General features: G+C 51.6%; 1 protein-coding gene across 1 annotated transcript in view; it reads right to left on the bottom strand.

Moving 5' to 3' along the window:
- Nucleotides 1-2,287, bottom strand: part of IQSEC3 (IQ motif and Sec7 domain ArfGEF 3) — a 90,498-nt gene extending 88,211 nt beyond the window's left edge. Inside the window, 1 exon segment of the mRNA XM_027766234.1 lies at nucleotides 2,220-2,287. The gene's annotated coding sequence lies outside the window, so the exon portion shown is untranslated.
- Between the last annotated feature and the right edge of the window lie 18,761 nt (nucleotides 2,288-21,048).

Genomic DNA, 21,048 nt, shown 5'->3' with positions numbered 1-21,048 from the left:
CAGCCCCGGCCCGCCCCCCCCCGACAGCACCCTCGCCCCCCCCAGTCTCCGTCTGGCTCTCCCCGACAGCACCCTGACCACCCACTAGTCTGTCTGGCTCTCCCCGACAGCACCCTCGCCCCCCCAGTCTCCGTCTGGCTCTCCCCGACAGCACCCTCACCCCCCTGAGTCTCCGTCCTGTCCCCCTCCCTCCTCCTGCCCTTTCCTTCTTCCATTTCTCTCCTTCCTCCTGGTCCCCTAGGGGCCATTTTCACCGTGGGGTACCTTGACACTTCCCCGGGTGGGGAGCCTCTCCAGGGCCCAGGGCCCTCTGGGTCATTGCACCCTTGGGCCTGAGGACATCCAAAGCACCAGTGCTGCATGGTCCTTCTCTTTAGCCTCCCAAACCCCAAACTGGGTGCCCCAGAAAACTCTCACCTCCCCCTCAGCCTCAGATTCCAGGGCCCCAGAGGTGGGGTGCCTCCCTGAGTTCCCCTCTGATGGCTCCCTCCCCTGACTCCTGCCTCTCTTTGACCCTGCCCACTTCAAGGGAAGACAAGCAGCACTGCCTCTCGGGGGTGGCTGCTGCACCCCAAGACCGACAGTCACCACCTCTGACTACTACCTAGCTCCCTCCCGAGGACTAACGGGGAAAGGACCCTCACTCAGCGAGCTGTGACCATGCTGCGTGGTCAGCCGTGAGCCGGACTGCCGGGCCATGCGGGGCTGCAGTGCCGGGAGCGTGTGGCAGACACGGTCTGGATCCCTCGGCTGGCCAACCTGAGACCTGCCGGGCACACGGGTGCCCAGGATCCTGAGGCCAGGGGCCTGGGGCGGGTGTGGCCTGACTGGGCCCTGGTAGTGGGCTTCTCCCTTGCAGTGTACCCTCTCTCCATCAAGAGCGAGAAGTGACGATGAAACCTGAGTGCTGAACGTGAGGCGGCAAGTGCTGTAGACACTGGGGACAGGTCCCTGAGAGTCCCCCCATCCTGGGCAGGGACAGTAGTGCCTGTCCGGCCAGACCTCACTGTGCAGGGGAGAGGCTCAGCGTGACCACGAGACGGCATATGGACACTGCCCCTACACAGAGCACGGCTGCCCTACGCCGTGGGAAACAGGCCCAGGGGTTCCGTACGGGCCCCGGTTTGCTCCTGGGACAGGAGAGTGGAGCTGGGTGAGCCTCAGGCCAGAATCAGGGGGAAGTACCAAACGCATGAGCAGACGTGCAGAACGGGAACAGAAACAGCGGGGCAGAGCGTGACAGAGAGAGGCTGCCAGCACGCACGGCCCACGGTGAGGGGCGGGCCGACGCGGGATGCAGCCCGGCGGAGGGAGGCCGTGGGGACAGGAGGACGAAGGAGGGGCCCCGGACGGCCCAGAGAGAAGGAAGGAGAGCCTGGGAGGGTGACAAGAACCCTGCCTTCCCACGGAGCCCTTCCTTCTGAGGGCCAGGACAGCTGGACACGAAAGCTGGCCCCGTGGCTCTCTCATGGAAGGAGAACGATTAGGAGGGGAGAGCTAAACTTAGGCAGAGGAGGAACGCGGGGCGCTATCCCTGCATGCTGACACCCTGCCCTGAGATGCCCTGCATACAGCACTGCAGGGGGCGGCTCAGCCAGCCAGGGGCCACATGAGTGGGATGGTCTCACGGGGTGAGGGAAAGGTCGCACCACAGCCGGGTGCCAGGCTGCACCATTCCAGTTTGCGTGAGTGTGGCAGAGGGTGGTCACACAGCAGCGCCGCGGCCACCTCGCCACCACAGTTCTCAGCACGTGTCCCTGCGGTTAGGTGACATAGGACTCTCCAGCACCCGCTGCATGGGGGAGGGGTCTTCATAAATCTCATGGAAATGGGTATCATAAAAAAACTGTGCAAGGATTTCAAAGTTTTTTGCACTAAAATAAACTGGTACCTGAATTGCATTTTCCATGAACTTTCTGGGGTTCTATAAATGTAAAATCAAATTGATTTCCCTCGCTGCTCGCAAAAGCTCATACACAGATCAGTTAGAAGGGAGGGGCACAGGTGTGGGATTTGAACGACAGGCACACAACCTACAAAGCTGGTGGCAGCTCATCTGGGCTTCGGAGCAAGGACAGAGAAAGGGCAGCATGAGGAGGGAGGTCACCACAGACACACACGAACGAAGCCACACAGGACGGGAGGGGCGGCCGGCAGGGTGCTGCGTGCTTTGCTGGGAGGGGCGGGAAGACAGGTGGGGGGCGGTCCTCGGTGCCCACCTGTGGGAGGCCAGATCGGAGCAGGCGGGCTTCTGCTCAGTGTCCGCAGCAGGGCAGCAGAATTGGTGCAGCACGGTCTCATTCCTGCAGCGAGAAGAGAGGGTGTCAGAGCGCGGGCAAGGCTGTGGCCCCACCTGACTGCCCATCCCTGCCCTGCCTTCCCGGTCCCTCTGCTCCCAGGGAGGAGCACGGCCTGGATCCCCGGTCCGTCAGACCTTTCCAGCTACCGTGGACCCAAGTCGACTCCCTGCGTAGAGCTGTCCTGGCCTCCCTGGAGAGCTCGCTCTACCTGCTCCTGCACCCCTGCCCACAGTCGGCTCCAGCCATGCGTCACCGCCTGCCCCACTCTCTGGTCGCATTAGTTCTGTCCGGTCCTGGTCCCGGCCACAGGCTAGGTCTAGCCGGCTAGGACGCACGGAGTTGCCGCGGTCAGCACTGCGAGCTGGCTGTCGGCAGCATACAGAGCCCTTGTACAGACTGCAGTGTGGCCAGCTGAGAACCCAAGGCGAGGGCTTCATTCGATGCCGACCAAAAAGCCAGTCCAGAAGAGCAGAGACTGGGCTCTGGTCCCAAACCTGCGCTCACAGCTGTGTGATCCACACGCTCCTCTGTTTGCCAGCGAGATGAGGGAGTCGAACGTGGTGCTCAACTCTCGCTGCACATCAGAGCCACAAGGAGATAGTTTTAAAATACTGGTGTCCAGGGACCAGCAGATGGCGTAATGGTTATGTCGCTGGACTGCTACGTAGTCGACTATGGTTTGAGTCCTGGACACAGAGGCTTAAAAAATTCACGCCAAGCACATGTGCATACATGCCCAAAATCCCGAGAGGAGAATGGAGGAGAAGGGATTCTGGCATGTCCCTTCCCTCTGGGGGGGTGATCTCTGTCTCATTCTGTCTCTCTGGCGAGTGCACGTGCCCCATTGCAAAAATCTCTCTTAAAAAAATAATATTGATGTAGAGCTAGCAGGTGGCGTAGTGGTTACAGCACTGGATTCCCACATGGCTGATTATAGTTTGAGTCCTAGACCCGGCAGCTTGAAACTCAAGCCAGGCATGTGCATATGCGTGCCTAGAATCCCGAGAGGAACATGGAGAAGGGAATGTAGTGTAGCCATCCCTCGGGGGGAATGATTTCTCACTTTCTCTTTCTCTGTGTCTCCAGTGAGTGCACACGCCCTACAACAAAAATCTCTTTAAAAAACAAACAAACAAACAAAAAGTCTGGGCCCTACATCCCAGAGACTCCAATTCACATGGTCTGGCATGGGTCCAGGGCATCGGACTTTTCAAAAACTCCCTGGCGGGCCAGCAGTGTGTGCGTGCCCGAAATCCCACGAGGAGAATGGAGGAGAGAGGATTGTGGTGTGGCCATCCCCTAGGGGTGGTTTCTCATTTCCTCTCTCTCTCTCTGTAGAGTGCACACACTCTATAGCAAAACAAAACAAAACAAAACAAAACACCCTTCCTGGTGACCCTAAGGATGGCCAGACTGAGAGGCACTAATCAGAGGGTTCCAAGGCCCCCCCCATCCCTGCCATAGTGTGGCTCTAACATCCACTTTTGGCCAACCTGGGATTTAACTTTGAAATTATTTTGGGGTAAAGCTGTGCTGACCCACTGCATTCCCTCCCTTGTGACATCACCGACCAGGGCATTATTCCCAGGCTCAGGGAACGTCAGACCTGGGCGGATCCTGAGGGATCATCTGAAAGGGCATTCAGAACTTCATTTAGCTTCAGAACCCTTTGTCTGTACCTCACTGGAAGGCCATTCAGTAAAACAACAAAGGTAACATAGACCATGACTGGGGGATGTGGAGCCTGCACTATCTCCCAGATCTCCCCCCCCAGTTTCATTTTTTTAATAATGGCTAAAATATTATTTAATATTACTAATGATTATTATTATTAACTTTTAATTAATTAATTAATTAACACTCATTCCCTGAGCATTGTCACAGCATACAAAGTATGATTTCCCATCTGGAATACACTGCATAGTTAGTGTCTTAATCAGTTTTCATTTTTAGTTTCATATATATATATATATATATATATACACTTCCCCCATTTCTCACCCTCTGTCATTTCCCTCCCTCCTCCCACACTCTCTGTAGTGTCTCCAGTTTTTTCCATTCCTTTTTTCCCCCACATTTTATTGATTCACAGAATTCCTTGAATAATCTACCTGTCAATAGCAAGTTCAGCTGATGGATACCTCTCTGTGAGTACATGTCTGACTTTAGGTGTGAGTCTCTGAGTAGGATGAATACACTAGAAGGTAACACCTAGCTGATGCTAGATAGCCTAGGGCAGTCATTAAATGGGTATTTTTTAATTTTAAGAAAAGCAGTTTTAGCTTTAATAAATCAAAGAAATGCTATGGAACTTTGCTTAAAACTTAAAGTCAGGAAACAGGTTAGGATTCTGTTCAAATAGTAGGTACATGAACCTATTGGCAGCTCAAGACAGGACAAAAATCCTTAAAACTGGAAAACAAAGCCTATAAGAAAATCTGCAATGTTTTAGTCAAAAGTCATAAAATGCTATTTCGCCAGTTGAGTCTCATGTACTTAATCTATCTTCTGTCGTGGTCCAATCTTCCCGATTAAATCCTGGGATATAACATTCAACTCCAGACTCGTTCCTATGATTTAAGTTGGCATTTTCTTGGTTTTTGAACTCTTATTTCTGTGTGTCTGTATTTAATTTTAGCAGGCACTTCCCAGGCACCCATGCTGAGTCTGACTGTCTTAGAGGGAAACCGCACCGGAGCTCGCCTTAACTTGATAAAAGTCGATTCCAGACAGAATATATTGTTTAAATGAGACAAAAGTAAACAAAGAGAATTAGAAGGAAACTTAGGAAATTAGCTTATGGGTTGGAGAGATTTTTAAGATAAAACTGGGAACCGAAAAGTCATTAAGAAAACACAAGGGGCCAGCAGGTGGTGTGGAGGTGCAGGCGCTAGATCCCACATGGCTGGCTGCAGTTTGAATCCTTGACCCAGCGGCTTGACAGTCATGGCAGGGGTCTGTGTGTGCGTGCCCAAAATCCCAAGAGGAGAATGGAGGAGGTGGGACTGCAGAGTGGCCCTCCCCATGGGGGTGATTTCTCGCTTTCTCTCTCTCTGTCTCTCTCCTTGAGCATACATACCCTATGGCAAAAACCAAAACCAAAACAAACAATGCATATCTGACCACATAAAATCATTATTAAAAGAGATAACTTAATAAGTCAAAAGACTGGGCCAGCCGTGTGGTGTGGTGGCTCAGGCAGCTGGATCCCATGCGGCCAGTTGTGCAGTTCAAGTCCCAGACTCAGCGGCTTAAAAACAGGCCAGATACAGGTGTATGCACACCCCAAATCCCAAGAGAAGAATGGAGGCAAAGGCACTATGGGGGGTGGTGACTGCTAGCGAGAGAGAGAGAGAACACCCCCAGGGATTCCCCACCTTCTCTCTCTTTCTGCCTCTCTCTGACAAGCACATGCACCCTATAGCAAATTTAAAGTAAATAAATGAGTTGAAAGATAATGACAGACTAGGAAAATACATCTGCAACACATATGACAGAAGGCGAGCTGGGGACCAGAGGTGGCACAGATCCCCGGGGTGAGGTTCTGGGTTCACGTCCTGGGACGTCTCTGAACATGCAGTGCATGTCTGTCACCTGGCCGGTTAAGACTGGAGGTGGGTCACGGGGTGGCAATGCTGTTGGGGTGCCTGTCTCTCCCCCTTTCTCTTTTTCCCTCTTTCTTTCTCTCTCTCATGGAAAAAAATATATAAATGAAAGGACTTTTAAAAAAAATAAAAGAAGGCAAGTTAACAACCTACACTGAGCTCCAATAATTCATAATGCAAAGATAAACCCAGTAGGAAAAACATGGGCAAAGGAGGTGATTGACACCAAGAGCCAATAAATGCATAAATAATAAAGATGCCCGTTCTACTAGTAAACAGGAAAATGCAAATTACAGTAACACTGAGATGCCATTTCTCATCCTTCAGACTGGCAAACACAAAGACTGCGTAGTGTTCTAAGCCCTACAACCTAGTGGTTAAGGGTTAAGGGAGCCGGATCTTACAGGGCCAACCACAGCTTAAATCCTGGCTTGAAATCTACATTGGGTCTGTGTGTGTGTGTGTGTGTGTGTGTGTGTGTGAGAGAGAGAGAGAGAGAGAGAGAGAGAGACCGAAATCCTGATGGGAAGGAGGAATGGGAGAAGAAGAGCTGCAGTGTGATCACACCCCACTGGGGGCGCTTTCTTCCTCTCTCTTATTCTCCGTGTGTGTGTGTGTGTGTGTGTGTGTGTGTGTGTGTGTCTCTCTGTCTTTCTCTCTGCTGAGTACACACACTTTCTAGCAATTGAAAAAGAAAGAAAGAGAAAGGAAGGAAGAAAGAAAGGAGTGAAAAGAAAGGAAGAAAACAAAAGGGAGAAAGAGAATAAAATAGAGTGCGGCTGAGGCTGTGAGAAGAGGGGCCCTCGTCTATCCCCTGTGTAGATGTGAATTTTCACGGCTGTTTTTTAAAAGGGCACATGGGGTGGGGGGAACCAGTATATGGCGTAACGGTTATGTCTCTGGACTCCCACGTAGTCGACTGCAGTTTAAGTCCCAGACCCGGCAGCTTGAAACTCACACTGGGCATGTGTGTGTGTACATGCCCAAAATCCCAAGAAGAGAGTAGAGGAGAAAGGATTGTGGTGTGGTCATCCCTCCAGGAGTGATTTCTCACTTTCTGTGTCTCTGGTGAGCACATATACCTTATAGCAAAAATGTCTCTCTCTCAAAAAAAAAAAAAAAAAAAAGCAAAATGGGGCCAGCCGTGGCCTGGTGGTCAAGGTGGCTGGATTCCACATGGCTGACTGTACAGGCTGAATCCCATTCTGGTGGCTTGAAACACACACCGGGCATGTGTGTGTTCGTGCCCAAAATCCCAAGAAGAGAGTGGAGAAGATGGGATTGCAGTGAGGCCATCTCGTCAGGGGTGATTTCGCTCTCTGCCCCCACCAACCCCGAGCACGTGCGCCCTATAGAAAACTTACACACACACACACACACACATACACCTTCTGATCTCGCATTCCCAGCTCTGGGATTTTTATACTTGCAGAAATCCAAGTACCTGATCATACCTGTACAACATATTTATAGCATTGTTTTCAGTGGGGATGAGGGACAGCCTGAGTCCCCAGTAACCAGGGAATAGTTGAACCAATCACAATACCTTCATCCATGCCATAGAAGTATGCCTTAAAAGGAATCAGGCCGAGGCCAGCAGGTGCATGGTGGTTAAGGCGCTGGACTCCCACAGGGCCGGTCATTGTTCCAGCCCCAGACCCAGTAGCTTGAAAGTCATGCTAGGTGTGTGCATGCCCCAAACCCCAGGGGTAGAATGGAGAACAGGGCCGTGGCATGGCCATCCCCCCGGGGCACCTTCCCACTCTCCCTCTATCTCTCTTCAGCAAGTGCATGTGCCCAATGACAAAAATCTAAATGGGAAGGGGGCTGAGAAGGGCGGGCACATCCCTGCCTCGGGACTCCTCTCCAAAGCCCACAACCCTAGTCTAACCACCAGAGAACCATCAGGCGAACACTCCACAAACACCTGGCCTGTGCTCCTCGAAACCGCCATGGTCACGAAAGGCAGAAAGCAATGGACATCGCCTCAGACCAGAGACTGAGAGACACGGACTTCCTGTCATCGGTCCCCTGGCTGGGATCCTGGAGCGGAAGGAGCACGCTCAAGGACACGGGTCACATACGAGGTGTGTGGCGTTGCGGTGATGGGGAAGGTAGGTAACACGGGAACGAACACGGGTATCCGCATCTCTGCACTTGACGGGCTTTGCCGTGTCCACGTACGACTCTGCATTTTCCATTATTATTCATTCTCACAAAACCCCGACGGCCAGCAAACGCCCGCATCACTTCACAGAAGAGGGAAGTGAGGCACGGTGAGTTGGAGCCACCCAGCGCATAGCAAGCTCGGAAATGCTCTCCCTCACCTCTTAGGCCAATTTTTTCATCTCATTTTATTTTTTTTAGAGAGAGATTTTTGCTATGGGATGTGTGCGCTCACTGGCGAGACGGAGAGATAGAAAGTAAGAAATCACCCTCGGGGGGGTGGGTGGCCATGCCACAGTCTCTTCTCCGCCATTCTCCTCTCGGGATCTTGGGCACGCATGCAGGTGCGCCTGGCTTGAGTTTTAAGCCGCCGAGTTCAGGACACAAACCACAGTCGACTACGTGGGAGTCCAGCGACGTGACCATTACGTCATTTGCTGGCTCCGACAATTCTTTTTTTTAATTGAAGAATTATTGACTTAATTTTATTTATCTATTTTGAGAGATTTTTGCTATAGAGCGCATGCTCTTGCCCAAGAGACAGAGAGAGAGCGTGAGAAATCACCCCCCGGGGGGATGACCACACCATCCATTACCCTCTCGGGATTTTGAGCACACATGGCTGGCGTGAGTTTTAAGCCACGGGGTCCAGGACTTGAACCACGATTAACTACAAGGTAATCCAGCAATGTAATCATTACGCCATCCGCTGCTCCTCGCTATTTTACTACTTTTTAATTTGCTATAAGGCCCATGCACTCAGCAGAGAAAAAGAGAGAGAAAGTGAGAAAGCCAGCCACCAGATTCAGGACTGGGACCACAGCTGGCCGAGCCTTGGCCACCGCACCGCCTGTGGCCCCGTGACGACTCTTTATTTTTTTTGAAGAGGTTTTCACTATAGGGCGTATGCGCTCGCCAGACAAACAGAGGCACAGAGACAGAAAGCAAGAAATCACCCCCAGGGGAATGGTCACGCCGCAATCCCTTCTCCTCCATTCTCCTCTCGGGATCTTGGGCACACATGCACACGTGCCCGGCGTGAGTTTTAAGCCACCGGGTCCGGGATGCGAACCACGGTCGACTACGTGGGAGTCCAGCGACATAGCCATTACGCTAACTGCTGGTCTCCGCCCCGTGACGACTCTTTACGGTATGTGTTATGGTCTCCTTTTTCACAAATGAGAGCCGCTGAAGGGAGGTGAGCGACTTGCTCAGTCACAGCACTGGGGACAACAGGGCCTCAGCTGATGCAAAGCCAGCCCACTTCCCTCCTTCACAGGGTTCCAGCCAGCGGGCACTCCAAGTGTCCATCCCCAGCCCGGTGGGCGGCTTCCATGCCCAGTGCTGTGCCACATACACCGATGGCGCTCAACACATGACCGCACCGGGAGGGCTCTGCTTCGGGCCACGGCTCGGGCACACCCACTCACCCCGGGCGGCGGGCCTGTCTGATTGCAGCGTGGAAGAAGCCTGATGGGATGTGGGTGAGGGGCGTCCTCTGCCCGGGTCTGGCTCATCCTGACACGGCCTTCGAGCCTCTTCATGGGTCCCTAGGCTTCACGCCACTGCCCTCCCTCTCTGCTCTCTCCTCCTGGGGGCACCCCTACGCCAGCAGGTGGACCCCTGGGTGCCAGGGGCTGAGAGGAGAGCAGGGCCTGGCGTGGCCAGGTGTCGCACACGGCCCACCACTGTGAGGCAGGGGCAGGGGGAGCCCACACTGGGACCAGGAGCCCACTTCCTCCCTCAGGAGGGCTGGCCTGAGCCCTGCCACCTCCAGTCCGGTGAGCTTCTGTGACCGGTGCCACAACCCTGTGTGGGTCCAGGTCTCTTCTCCCTCAAAACCTCCGTCCTCTCACTGGGCGATCAGGCTGGAGTAACCCCGCACCTTGCAGGGCTTGCAGGACAAAGTGCCCTTCTCAGTCCTCGGCTGTCAGGTTCCGAGCGAGGGAAGCCTGCGGTATCCAGGCCAAGCGCTTCTTTCCTGGACTCCCAATTCCCAGGCCAGCAACTCTAAGCAGAATTCAGACCTTCCTGGCTTTAGGACTCTCACGTCCCCACAGTGATGAGTATCCAGGGGGCCACTGGACAGTGGGTGGGCCTGCTGAAGTTCTGGCATAGCCCGGAATGAGGGCTCTTATGCGGCACCCCTCACGGTCAGGCTGCAAGCTGGCTGGGAAGGCGCCCGGAGCTCCCAGGACATGGGGGTGGGGGGTGCGTTCCTCAGCCAGCAGCAGCGGGGGGGGGCGTCCCCCAGCCAGCGGCAGCAGCGGCCCCTGCGGACTGTAAGGTCGCCAAGACAGACGGGAGTTAAGGGTCTACAAAAGCCAGGGTGGACCCAAAGGAAGAAGGAAAGCCAAGGCGTGGTCAGGAAAGGACAGTTTCCTAAAGGGTGAGGAAGTGAGAGAGCAGTGCTGGGGGGGGAGGAGGAAGAGCTGGACCTGCAAGGTGCTGGGGCAGGACCAGCAGGGCCGGGCTGGCGCAGTCGCCGAGGCTGAGCGCCTGCAACTCCCCGCGTCCGTGTTCAGTTAGAGCCCGGGGTCCCACTGCACGGCCATGAGGCGCAGAGTAGTTTAGAAGAACTGATGATGTTGCAGTACTGCAGGGCTGCGGCAGGCAGGGCAGGGAGGGGGGACTCCCAGCAGCAGAACGGGGGAGGTAAAGCCAGGAATCCCAGCCGAGCAAGTCAGGGAAACTGGTCTCCCTCCTCCACCACCCTGAAGTCAGCGGATTTCGCCTCAAGTCTCTGGGAGGGAACAGCCAGGGAATTGCTCTGAAGGTGCTGCCTCCAGCTCCGGCAAAAGGGAGAAACCCTGCCCGTCATCTGCCCCATCCCGCCGTCTAAGTGCCACATCACTCTGTAAGAACAGCCTAAAGATGCTTTTCGCGGGACTGGCAGGTGGCGTGGTGGTTAGAAGTGCTGGACTCCCACGTGGCCAACTGTGGTTCGAGTCCCGGACCTGGAGGTTTGCTTTCTCACTTTCCCTCTCTCTCTTCCACCCCCTCTGGTCAAATTAAAATAAATGAATAAATGGATAAAGTTCAATAAAAATAATTCTTAAAAAAAAAGACTAAGTTCCTTTCGTCCCACTTTCTCTTAATTTGCTCATTTCCTCCTGAAAGCCTTCTTTACATAAACCCAGTAAACAGGAAGAAAAGATACCTTGATTTTCTCAGAAGTCTCTCCTATTTCTGGGGAGTAAGAGGCAGAATAGAGAAACAGCTTTGAAAAACAAGAATGAATTGTAGGATTTAGACTAGGCGCTTTCAAGGTTGAAGATGAAGGCACCGTAATCCCTGCGTGGTGTCAGCATAAGAACAGATACGCAGGGGCCAGCACAGGGGCATAGTGGTTAAGGTGCTAGGCTCCCACCTGGCCAGCTGCGGTTCTAGACCTGCAACTGTTGGCTTGAAAATCACGCCAAGCACATGTGCGTGCGTGCCCAAAATCCTGGGAGGAGAATTGAGGAGAAGAGATTGTGGAGTGGCCATCCCCCCTGTTTTGGGGAGTGGTAATTTCTCACTTTCCTTCTCACTGTCTCTGTCTCTCTCTTTGATGAATGCATAAGCCCTATGGCAAAAAACTTAAAAAAAAAGAATAGACATACAGACTGATCCAGAGAGGCTAGAAATAGACCCACACAGGGGCCAGCAGGTGACGTGGTGGTTAAGGATCTCGCAGCTCGCTTTCTCACTTTCCCTTCCTCTCTCTCTCTGGTCAAATTAAATGAAAAATTAATAACAAATGGAATTAAATAAATAAATAATTCTTAAAAAAAGAGAAAGAAACAGACCCACGCATATCACCCACAGACTCTTCCTGAAGCACAGAGATAATTCAAAAAGGAATGATAATTATTTTCGCTATAGGGCGCGTGCGCTCGCCAGACAGACAGAGAGAGACAGAGAGACAGAAAGCGAGAAATCACCCCCCGGGGGATGGCCACACTGCAATCCCTTCTCCTCCATTCTCCTCTCGGGATCTTGGGCATGCACGCACAAGTGCCCGGCACATTCAAGTCACCGGGTCCGGGACTCGAAGCGCAGCTGGCCTTGTGGGAATTTAGCAGCATAGCTGACACCATCTGCTAGCTCTGGGTTGGTAGTCCTTTTTTTTTAATTTTTAAAAATCTTTTAAATTTAACTTTATTTATTATTATTACCATTATTATTTCATTATTATTTTTCAATTTGATCAGAGACAGAGAGAGAGAGAGGAAGTGAGAAAGCAAGCCACCAGGTCTGAGACTTGAACCATGGTCAGCCATGTGGGAGTCCAGCGCCTTTAACCACCACGCCATTAGTGCAGAAACAACTGGATACCCATACACCATGACTGTGACTCCGCCTTGCATTGTATACCACAATCAACCCAGAACAGCCCGCAGACCTGAAGTACCAGATAGAGCCGTTCAGCTTCTCAGAGATGTCTTAAGAGATCATTTGTGACTTTAGGGCATACAAAGATTTCTTAGGTACCATCCAGAGGCACAAATCATAAAAGACAAAAAAAAAGAAGAAATTAGACTTCTTCAGAAAAAGGAAAAAGCAGGACCAGCAGTTAGCGTAATGGCTACACCACTGGACTCTCATGTAGTTGACCACGGTTCGAGTCCTGGACCTAGTGGCTTAAACTCATGCCCTCACGCCGGGCACATGTGCGTGCATGACCAAGACCTGAGAGGAGAATGGAGGAGAGCATGGCCATGCTCCCTGGGGGATGATCTCTGTCTCTGTCTGTCTGGCGAGCACACGTGCCCTATAGCAAAAACCTCTCCAAAAATAAAAATAAAAGAAAGAACGAAAGAAAAAGGGAAAAGCACTAACTTCTCTCTCTGAAAAGCACTGTTGACAACCACTAACCCCCACAGCTTAGTGGTTAAGGGACCTGGCTCCCACATGGACAACCACAGTTCAAATCCCAGCCCCAGTGTCTTGAAAACCATGCCAGGTGTGTGTGTGTGTGTGTGCGTGCGTGCCCCAAATCCCAACAGCATGGAGAAATAGAGGAGAAGAGATTGTGGCACGATGCCACCCCATGGATGGGGTGATTGCTCCCTCTCTCCCCCGTCACTGGCAAGTGGATGTACCCTCTGACAATAAATAAAAGCAAAATGAAGAACTCTTATGATGTAATTGTGAAAAGATAAGCAGCCTGACAAGAAAATACACAAAAGATCTGAAGATATTTCACCAAAGGAAATGTGAGTGATAAATAAGCTCATGAGAAGATGCATACCATTAGTCATCACAGAAATGCAAATCAAACCACAACGATGCCATTGCACGCTCGCTGGAACGACTGAAACCGAAGTCCGACAACAGCAAGTACTGGCACGTGTGGCGCGTCTGGGACTCCCACAGTTTTCTGGGAATGCAAACTGTTGCAGCACTTGGGGAAACAGACTGGCAGTGTCTTATAAGGTTTAGGGCACGTTCGTCTTATGCCCCTACAACTGCATTCCTCACTGTTGACCGAAGATAAAGAAATATATTTGAACACAAAACTATTCACGGCAGCAAACATTCATAGGAGAAAAAAAAAAAGAAGGCGACCCAGCAACAACCTAAATGCCTATTTATTTACTGGTAAATGGATTAACAAATTATAATGCAGCTATACCACAGGATGCTATTCAGCGACAAAGGAACAGCCTTCCTGACACGCGCACCCATGTGGACGAATTTCAAGAGCATTTTACTAAATGAAGGAAGCAAAGCGCTACACACCGTGCGATTCCATTTATATAACGTTCTAGAAAAGGCAAAGCCATAGTGACAGAAAGAGGCTACGTCTCAGCAACGTGGGAGGAAGGGATTAACCACAAAGGGAGCGAGGGGTCATTTGGGGTGACTGGGGCGTCCTGTCTCTTGATTGAGAGAGTGGTTACACAACTGCAGGCATCTGTCAGCACTCGTCAAACAAGCCCAAGTGGTACGTGTAATTACATCGTAACATGACTGACTTTTTTACAAAAGAAAACACTGAAATCTTTCTCTTCCCCCTTCTCACTTCTTGCTACTTCATTAAGAGGTTTTAGAATCATTCCTTTCCATCTTCCCTCCCCCCTTTGGTTTCACCTACTTATTAACCCCCTTCGAAGCAGCAGAAAAGACACTGTATTTTTCCTGCTTTTCAATGGCATAATTGTATTTTCAGAGAAACCAGATGGCTCCTCACTGAGCCAAAGGAGTCCAGGGGGCCAGGAACTGGGACAGTGTGAAAACTGGGAGTGGGGGTTGTTGAACGGGGAAGCTTGGAACTCCGGTCTAAGGGCCGGGAGTCCCTGACACCATGGTAGAAATCAATAGCGCCCAGCTGCCGACGGGGACCCAGCCCCTCTACCACTCACCTTGGGAGAGTCGGTCATGGTAATAGGACTCCCTCACCTGCTCGGTTCATCTCAGTAGGTCTGGGCAATGACCAAAGCTTTGAACGTGCAACTACCTTGGGAGAAACATAATCAAACCTGCACAGTTGGAAAAATCCGATGAGTTTTTCTGACATTGTTATTCTCCACTACCAAGGCACCTGGCAACCACAGCTCCGTTGCATACAGAGCCCAACCAGAACGCCATCATGACTTCCTTCTCCCTGGCCTCCCAGGCCCTCCTGCGGGCCTCGAGGCTGTGGAGGGCAGGGTAGATTGCCCGTGCTCACAGTGCACTCTGTCTCAGCACAGCCTTCCACTGAGAGCTTTGGAAAGACCGGACAAGGCAAGTGATACAGCTGTTGCAGTAACAAGGAGCAAAAGGCTCTGGAAAAGAGTGGCCCATTGCTACCTGTGGTCAGCTGCCAGGGTCAGCCAGCCAGGGCCAAAGTGACCTGCCCCAAGCCTACTGAAGGCAAAATCTCACACGGACCTCCCACTCACCAGGACTTGTTTCTTCTTTTCTTTTCTTTTCTTTTTTTTGGAGTTTGTGTGTGTGTGTATGCGTGTGTGTGTGTGTGTGTGTGTGTGTGTGTGTATGCTGTAGGGTGTGCGTGCTTGCCAGAAAGACAGAGAGAGGCAGAGAGACAGAAAGTAAGAAATCACCCCCCAGGGGGGATGGCCACACCGCAATCCTTTCTCCTCCATTCTCCTCTCGGGATCTTGGGCACACATGCACATATGTGTGCTTGGCGTGAGTTTAAGCCACTGGGTCTGGGACTTGAACCGTGGTCTGCTACATGGAAGTCCAGTAACATAGCCATTATACCAACTGCTGGTCCCAGACTTGTTTCTCTTTGACTCTCTCTCTCGCTTTCCTTATCGGGTGCTTTGAAGAGCTTCTAGTCCATGCCCCTGGCCCCAAGGGAAAGAAGGATGACAGAGAGTCTGAAGGAAATGGCTTGCCCTTCCTTTGCAACAAGATTTTCCCCAAAAATACAATGCAGACTCTTAGATGTTCACAGGAAGAACACGAGCTTGGTCTTGCAGTAACCTCACGCACCACCGTCTGCTCCAGTGAGGGTAAGAGGAAAGGCCAGAGCAGAGAGCACAGAGCCTTCCACCTCAACCAAGGAAGCTCTGGTTTGCTTGCTCTTGGAGAATAGGGATGCCCATAAGGGTTAATTCGGGAGAGAGGATTTCTTTAAAACAAAACCAAAGTTGAGAAAACATTCGAACTCAGAAGCTCCCCTGCCGCAAGTACTAAAGCTACCTCTTCCTGCTCCGATCCCGCTGGTACTGAGAGGGACTGCCTGCCTCCGTCCCTGCAACGCTCAGCTTAGCCCTGCTTTTCTCCCACTCAGAGGACGCCTTCCTGAGTGACCCTACCCAACTCCTTCGTGCAGACTGTGCCTCGGTTTTCTCATCTGTAAAATGGCATGAATAGTAGGACTTCTTTACAGGGTTGAATGAGGATGAGATGAGTCAAAACATGTAAAGTACCTACAGCAGAAGGCGGCTTCATTTGTCTAGAATCCCCAAAGACCCCATATTGCCCAAGTAATATTGTGCAAAAGGATAAAATTGGAGGCATCTCACTTCCTAACTTCAAATTACAAAGGCCCCAGACAACACAATACTGACACGAAACAGATACACAGATCAGTGGAACAGAAGAGAGAATCCAGAAATAAACCCGACAACATACAGTCAACTGACTTGTGACTAAGATCGCAAGACAGTCTCTCACAAGTGGAGAAAAGATCATGGTTTTAACAACTGGTGCTGGAAAAATTAGATACCCACCTACAACTAGACCCCCTCACCATTTACACAAGTTAATTCAGTGCTTACATCGCTGGACTCCCACATGACCAACTGTGGTTTGAGTTCTGGACCCTGTGGCTTGAAACTCATGTTGGGCGTGTGTGCATGGGTGCCCAAGATCCTAGGAGAATGGAGGAGAAGGGACTGTGGCATAGCCATCCCACCTGGGGGGTGATTTCTCACTTTCCCTCCCTGTCTCTGTCTCTCACTGGTGAGCACACAAAAGTTAATTCAAAGTAGATTAAAGACTTAAACATAAAACTCCAAGCCATAAAACTACTGGAAGAAAACACTTCAAGATATTTGAGTGGGCAAAGATTTTGTGAATAAGATCACTTAAAGCAAGGGCAATAATACCAAAAATAGATAAGGGAGATTACATCAAGATAAAAGCTCCTTCACAGCAAAGGAAACAAATAATGGACCCACAGAATGGGAGAACTATTTGCAAACAATACTTCAGATAACAGACTGATAACCAGGGCATAAAAGGAACTCAAAGAACTCACTCACAAAAACAAACAAACAAACAAAAGCATGAACTAATAATCCAATCATAAAATGGGTGATCAGGACCAGCAGGAAGCATGGTAGGTAAGGTACTGGACTCCCACATGGCTGACTGCAATCTGAGTCCCAGACCTGGTGGCTTGCTTTCTCTGTCTCTCTGGTGAAACTGAGTAATAATAAAGTTACATAAATAATTTTAAAAATATACACATTTAAAAACGAATGAATAAATAAAATGAGAGGTCAATCTGAACAGACAACTCTCAAAGAAAGACATACAAATGATTTAAAAAGTTTATGAAAAACATGTTCAACATCTCTCTCTCTCTCTCTTTTTTTTTTTTTTTTTTTAAGATTTTTACCATAGGGTGCATGCGCTCGCCAGAGAGGAGAAAGACAGAGAAGAGACAGTGAGAAGGAAAGTGAGAAATCATCCCCCAGGGCCAGCAGGTGGTGTTGTGGTTAAAGCACTGGACTTCCCACATGACTCATGGCAGTTCAAACCCTGGAACTGGTAGCTTGAAAATCATGCCTGGTGTGTGTGCCCAAAGTCCGCAGCGGAGAACGGAGGAGAAAGGACTGTGACATGGCCATACCCCCTGGGGGGTGATTTCTCACTTTCTCACTGTCTGTCTCTCTGGTGAGTGCATACACCCTATGGCAAAAAAAAAAAAAAAAAAAAAGAAGATAGCTTTTACTAATATGCTCTATTTCTGTCACCTTGGTCTCTCCTCTCACCCTTTTTAAGTTTATTTATTTATTTTTCCCTTGAGAGAGAGAGAGAGACGGGGTGAGGAGGACACCCCAGCAGGGCTCCATGCCATGCCATGATCCTCCCCTCAGCCCCAGCCAGCCAGGACCACAGACACACAGACACACATACAGCAGCCTGCGTGGGGAGAGCCGCACCTGTGGTCGAGTCTGCTCGACGTCTAGGACAGGGCCTAGCCCAGCACATGGCGCACATAGCTCCCGTGTGTCAGCTGTATATAAAGTAGCCCCTGTCCCTGAGGGTGCTGGAGAGTGGAGAATTAAGCATGCACATACATGAAACATGTACCTGCCTGGAAACATAGCATGCGCACATGCCTCAGAGACATGGACCTACTCATTCTCATGACGTGCTCGGATTGTGTGCGAGCAATTCCCATGCATCGCCTCATTTTAATCACTTCACAGGTCGCCTCAGAGACATGGACCTACTCATTCTCATGATGTGCTTGGGTTGTGTGCGAGCAATTCCCATGCATCCTCATTTTAATCACTTCACAGGTCTAGGAGGCGCAGAGAGACTAGACGCTTGGTCGCTATCACACAGCCTTGGCATCAACCTGGCAGTCTTGGGGAGCTTACTCAGAACCGGAAGCTCGTCAGTAGGCTGAGTCTGCCAAGGGCCCCATCCTCCTCGTCCACACTCACCACCCAGCCCTGCCCCAGGACAGTCAGGGCTTCTTTTCAGGCCCCCAGCTTCATGCTGCCCTTCCTTCTTGCCTGCGGAGTGGCACTGACAGCGACTCCAGAGCCATTCGCTTGTGCAGCTTGCAGCCTGGGTGTGTGAGCTCCCGCAGACCTTGCAGGAGCCAGGAGGACTCCCGGCGCCAGGCTGGGTGGCGCAGCACTGAGTTACAGAGCCAAGCCACGGCTGCATCCTGCCAGCTTTCCTCACAAGAGATCTCTTCATTATCTGGCGGACGGGTGCCTGGCTGCTGGGCCAAGCCGGCTTCGGAGGACGGATCAAGGCCACCAGGGTGGTGCCAGCTTCACAGGCTGCTTCATACCAGACCCCAGCTCACGGCACAGTGCAGCACGCCCACGGTGCATTGCCAGCCCACCCTCAGTCAACTGTGGGCTTGCACTGGTTTTCCAGGAACACTGAAGGCAAGCCCTTCAATAATGACGACTCCCTCTGGGCAGGATTTCTAAATTACAAAGCACTTCCGAATGGCTAAGGACAATCTGGTGGGTGATAATATAGCAATACCCACCGTTCTTACTACTAATGCCGTCTGACTGATGAGCAAACTAAGGCAAACAGAGGCTTGATGGCCTCTCAAGAACCAGTTCTCCAGCCCCTTGCTCCTTTCACTCCTGCACACTCCTCTGCACCCACCTCCACTACACCGAGGCCCCCATCCGTGGGCAAGACAGCTGGCCTCTGGGCTGTGCGTGGAGGAGCCTGGCCTTGCCCCCCACAGCACAGTCAGACCCCTGCAGTTAGAGGCATAGACCTCGACCAGCCGAGCCCGACCCATGTTCCCACTGACCTGGCACCACTCTGCTCACAGCACTCACCTGACCCACTACCCACAGAGCCCTGCTAGCTTCTGGAAAACCGACTCAGCTCTACACTCACCATCCTTGTATATGCCTGCTCGGGTGTGCAGAGATCCATCCAGACACGCCCACTGGAACACACAAGCATGCAGGCACACATGCGATACCTCACTTCACACACACACTCGGAGCTCTCATAAAAATGCACATAGGCCCTAAATACGTGCTCAGCCTTGGACGCAGTATAAACTCCCAAAGCAACCCTGCACACACGTATATATGCACACGCACACACACTCACTCTTGGATGGATGCACATAAACGTGTTTTCACATACAACTTTGCATACATACACGTGTGCACACACACAGCTGAGAACTAGGACGGGTTGTCCCCCAAGCAAACCCTATTGACCCTGTAGTCCAGGGAGGCATGTGACATCCCACAGGGACCAGCAAGCCATCACTTTGCAGCTACATGTGGGTGGCACTCTGCTAGCCCTCTAGCCAGTCCTGCGGGCGTGACAGAGGAGCCGGCCAAGGGCCAAGCGCAGGCTGCACAGCTCAAACAGCTGTCCTATGGGCATGGCGCCACCAGCCCTTCTGTCCCTGAACATTGGTCCATGTCCTGGCTTAGACCCTGCCAGGGTGGAGGTGCTTCGCATGCCAAGGGACCTCCCCGGAATGGCGAGGTCTAGGTGAGGGTAAGGAAGCTGTCTTCGTCCGTGATTAGCCGCTAAAGAAATACCTGAGACCAGGTGATTTGTAAAGAAATAGTGTTATCAGTTTGTAAGTCTAGTGACTGCAAAGCCCAAAGGCATCGCTGAGAGCAGGAGGCAGGGCTCTGAGCAGGGTGGAGCGTGGCTGGGTCCACGTGGCTCTGCCTGGCTCGTCTTCTGTCCTGTAAACCACAGCCTCGGTCATGGGGCCGCCCTGATGACATCGTCACACCAAAGGCCCCACCCAGGGCCCATGAAAAGATGAAGTTTCACTTGTCACCTTTACAGTACAACCAGGTCCCCACAGATGAATCTCTGCGGGACAGCCAGTCACTGCCCAGTAAGGCCAAATTCCAAACATGAACCTTTGGGGGACAAACCATGTTCAAAAGAGAACTGAAACTAAAGCTTGCATATGAATTGGCTGTGTGACCCTGGGCAGGTTACCTTAACCTCTCTGAGCGCCACTGGATACCTCCGTGAAGCAGGGGTAATAGACCTCCCCACTGGGCTCAGGTGGATAAATGAGATAGTCAATGTGCACAAATACCTGGCACCGGGCGAGAGCTCTACAGCGTGTGGGTGTTGAAGAAAGGTTGAGTAACGGCGTGAGTATCAATGAACCGCGAATTGCCTCCCAGAGCTCTCGGCCAAGCCAGCCTCCTGTCTGTCCCCTGGACTGTTTTCTGCAGTAGTGAGTCACATCGTCCCCTGCTCAGCACCCATCCCTGACTTCCCATCCACCTCCCACCCCACCAACTCCTCCAGGAGGCCCCCCCCCAGCCCATCTCCTCTCCCTGTCTCTCCCTCTCTCGCTCCCACTGGCCCCCCTTCCTTTCTTCTATTCTTTGAATACATGAGTTTCTTCCAACCCCAGGGCCTTCTCACGGAAGGTTTTTCCTTCAGCTCCTCAATGGCTCTGTTTTATTTCTTCTTTATTTAATCTCTTTGCACAAATGTCACCTCCTAAGCGAGGTTTTCCAGCAAAATGACACAGTGTGCATACAGACCTGCGCAGAGCAGGTCCCAGTCCCGGCAGCTTGAACACCAGGCTGGGCATGCGCGCGTGTGACCCAGATCCTGTTGGGGTGGAAAGGTGGAGGAAAAGGGTCACACGTGCAGTGTGACCACGCCCCATTGAGGAGTACTTTCTCTCTGCCTCTGGCAAACACAAGCACCGTGGAGCAGTGAAATGAATACGTAAATGAATAAATAAACGATCCTCCCACCTCCTCTCAGTCCTTTTGAATTTACATGACACACATCTGGACTTGCATGTT

The sequence above is a fragment of the Tupaia chinensis genome, unplaced genomic scaffold, assembly GCF_000334495.1.
Source record: "Tupaia chinensis unplaced genomic scaffold, TupChi_1.0 Scaffold141530_1, whole genome shotgun sequence".
Lineage (NCBI taxonomy): Eukaryota > Metazoa > Chordata > Mammalia > Scandentia > Tupaiidae > Tupaia > Tupaia belangeri.
The sequence above is the reverse complement of the archived record's forward strand: the minus strand, read 5'-3'. Positions and strand labels throughout refer to the sequence as shown.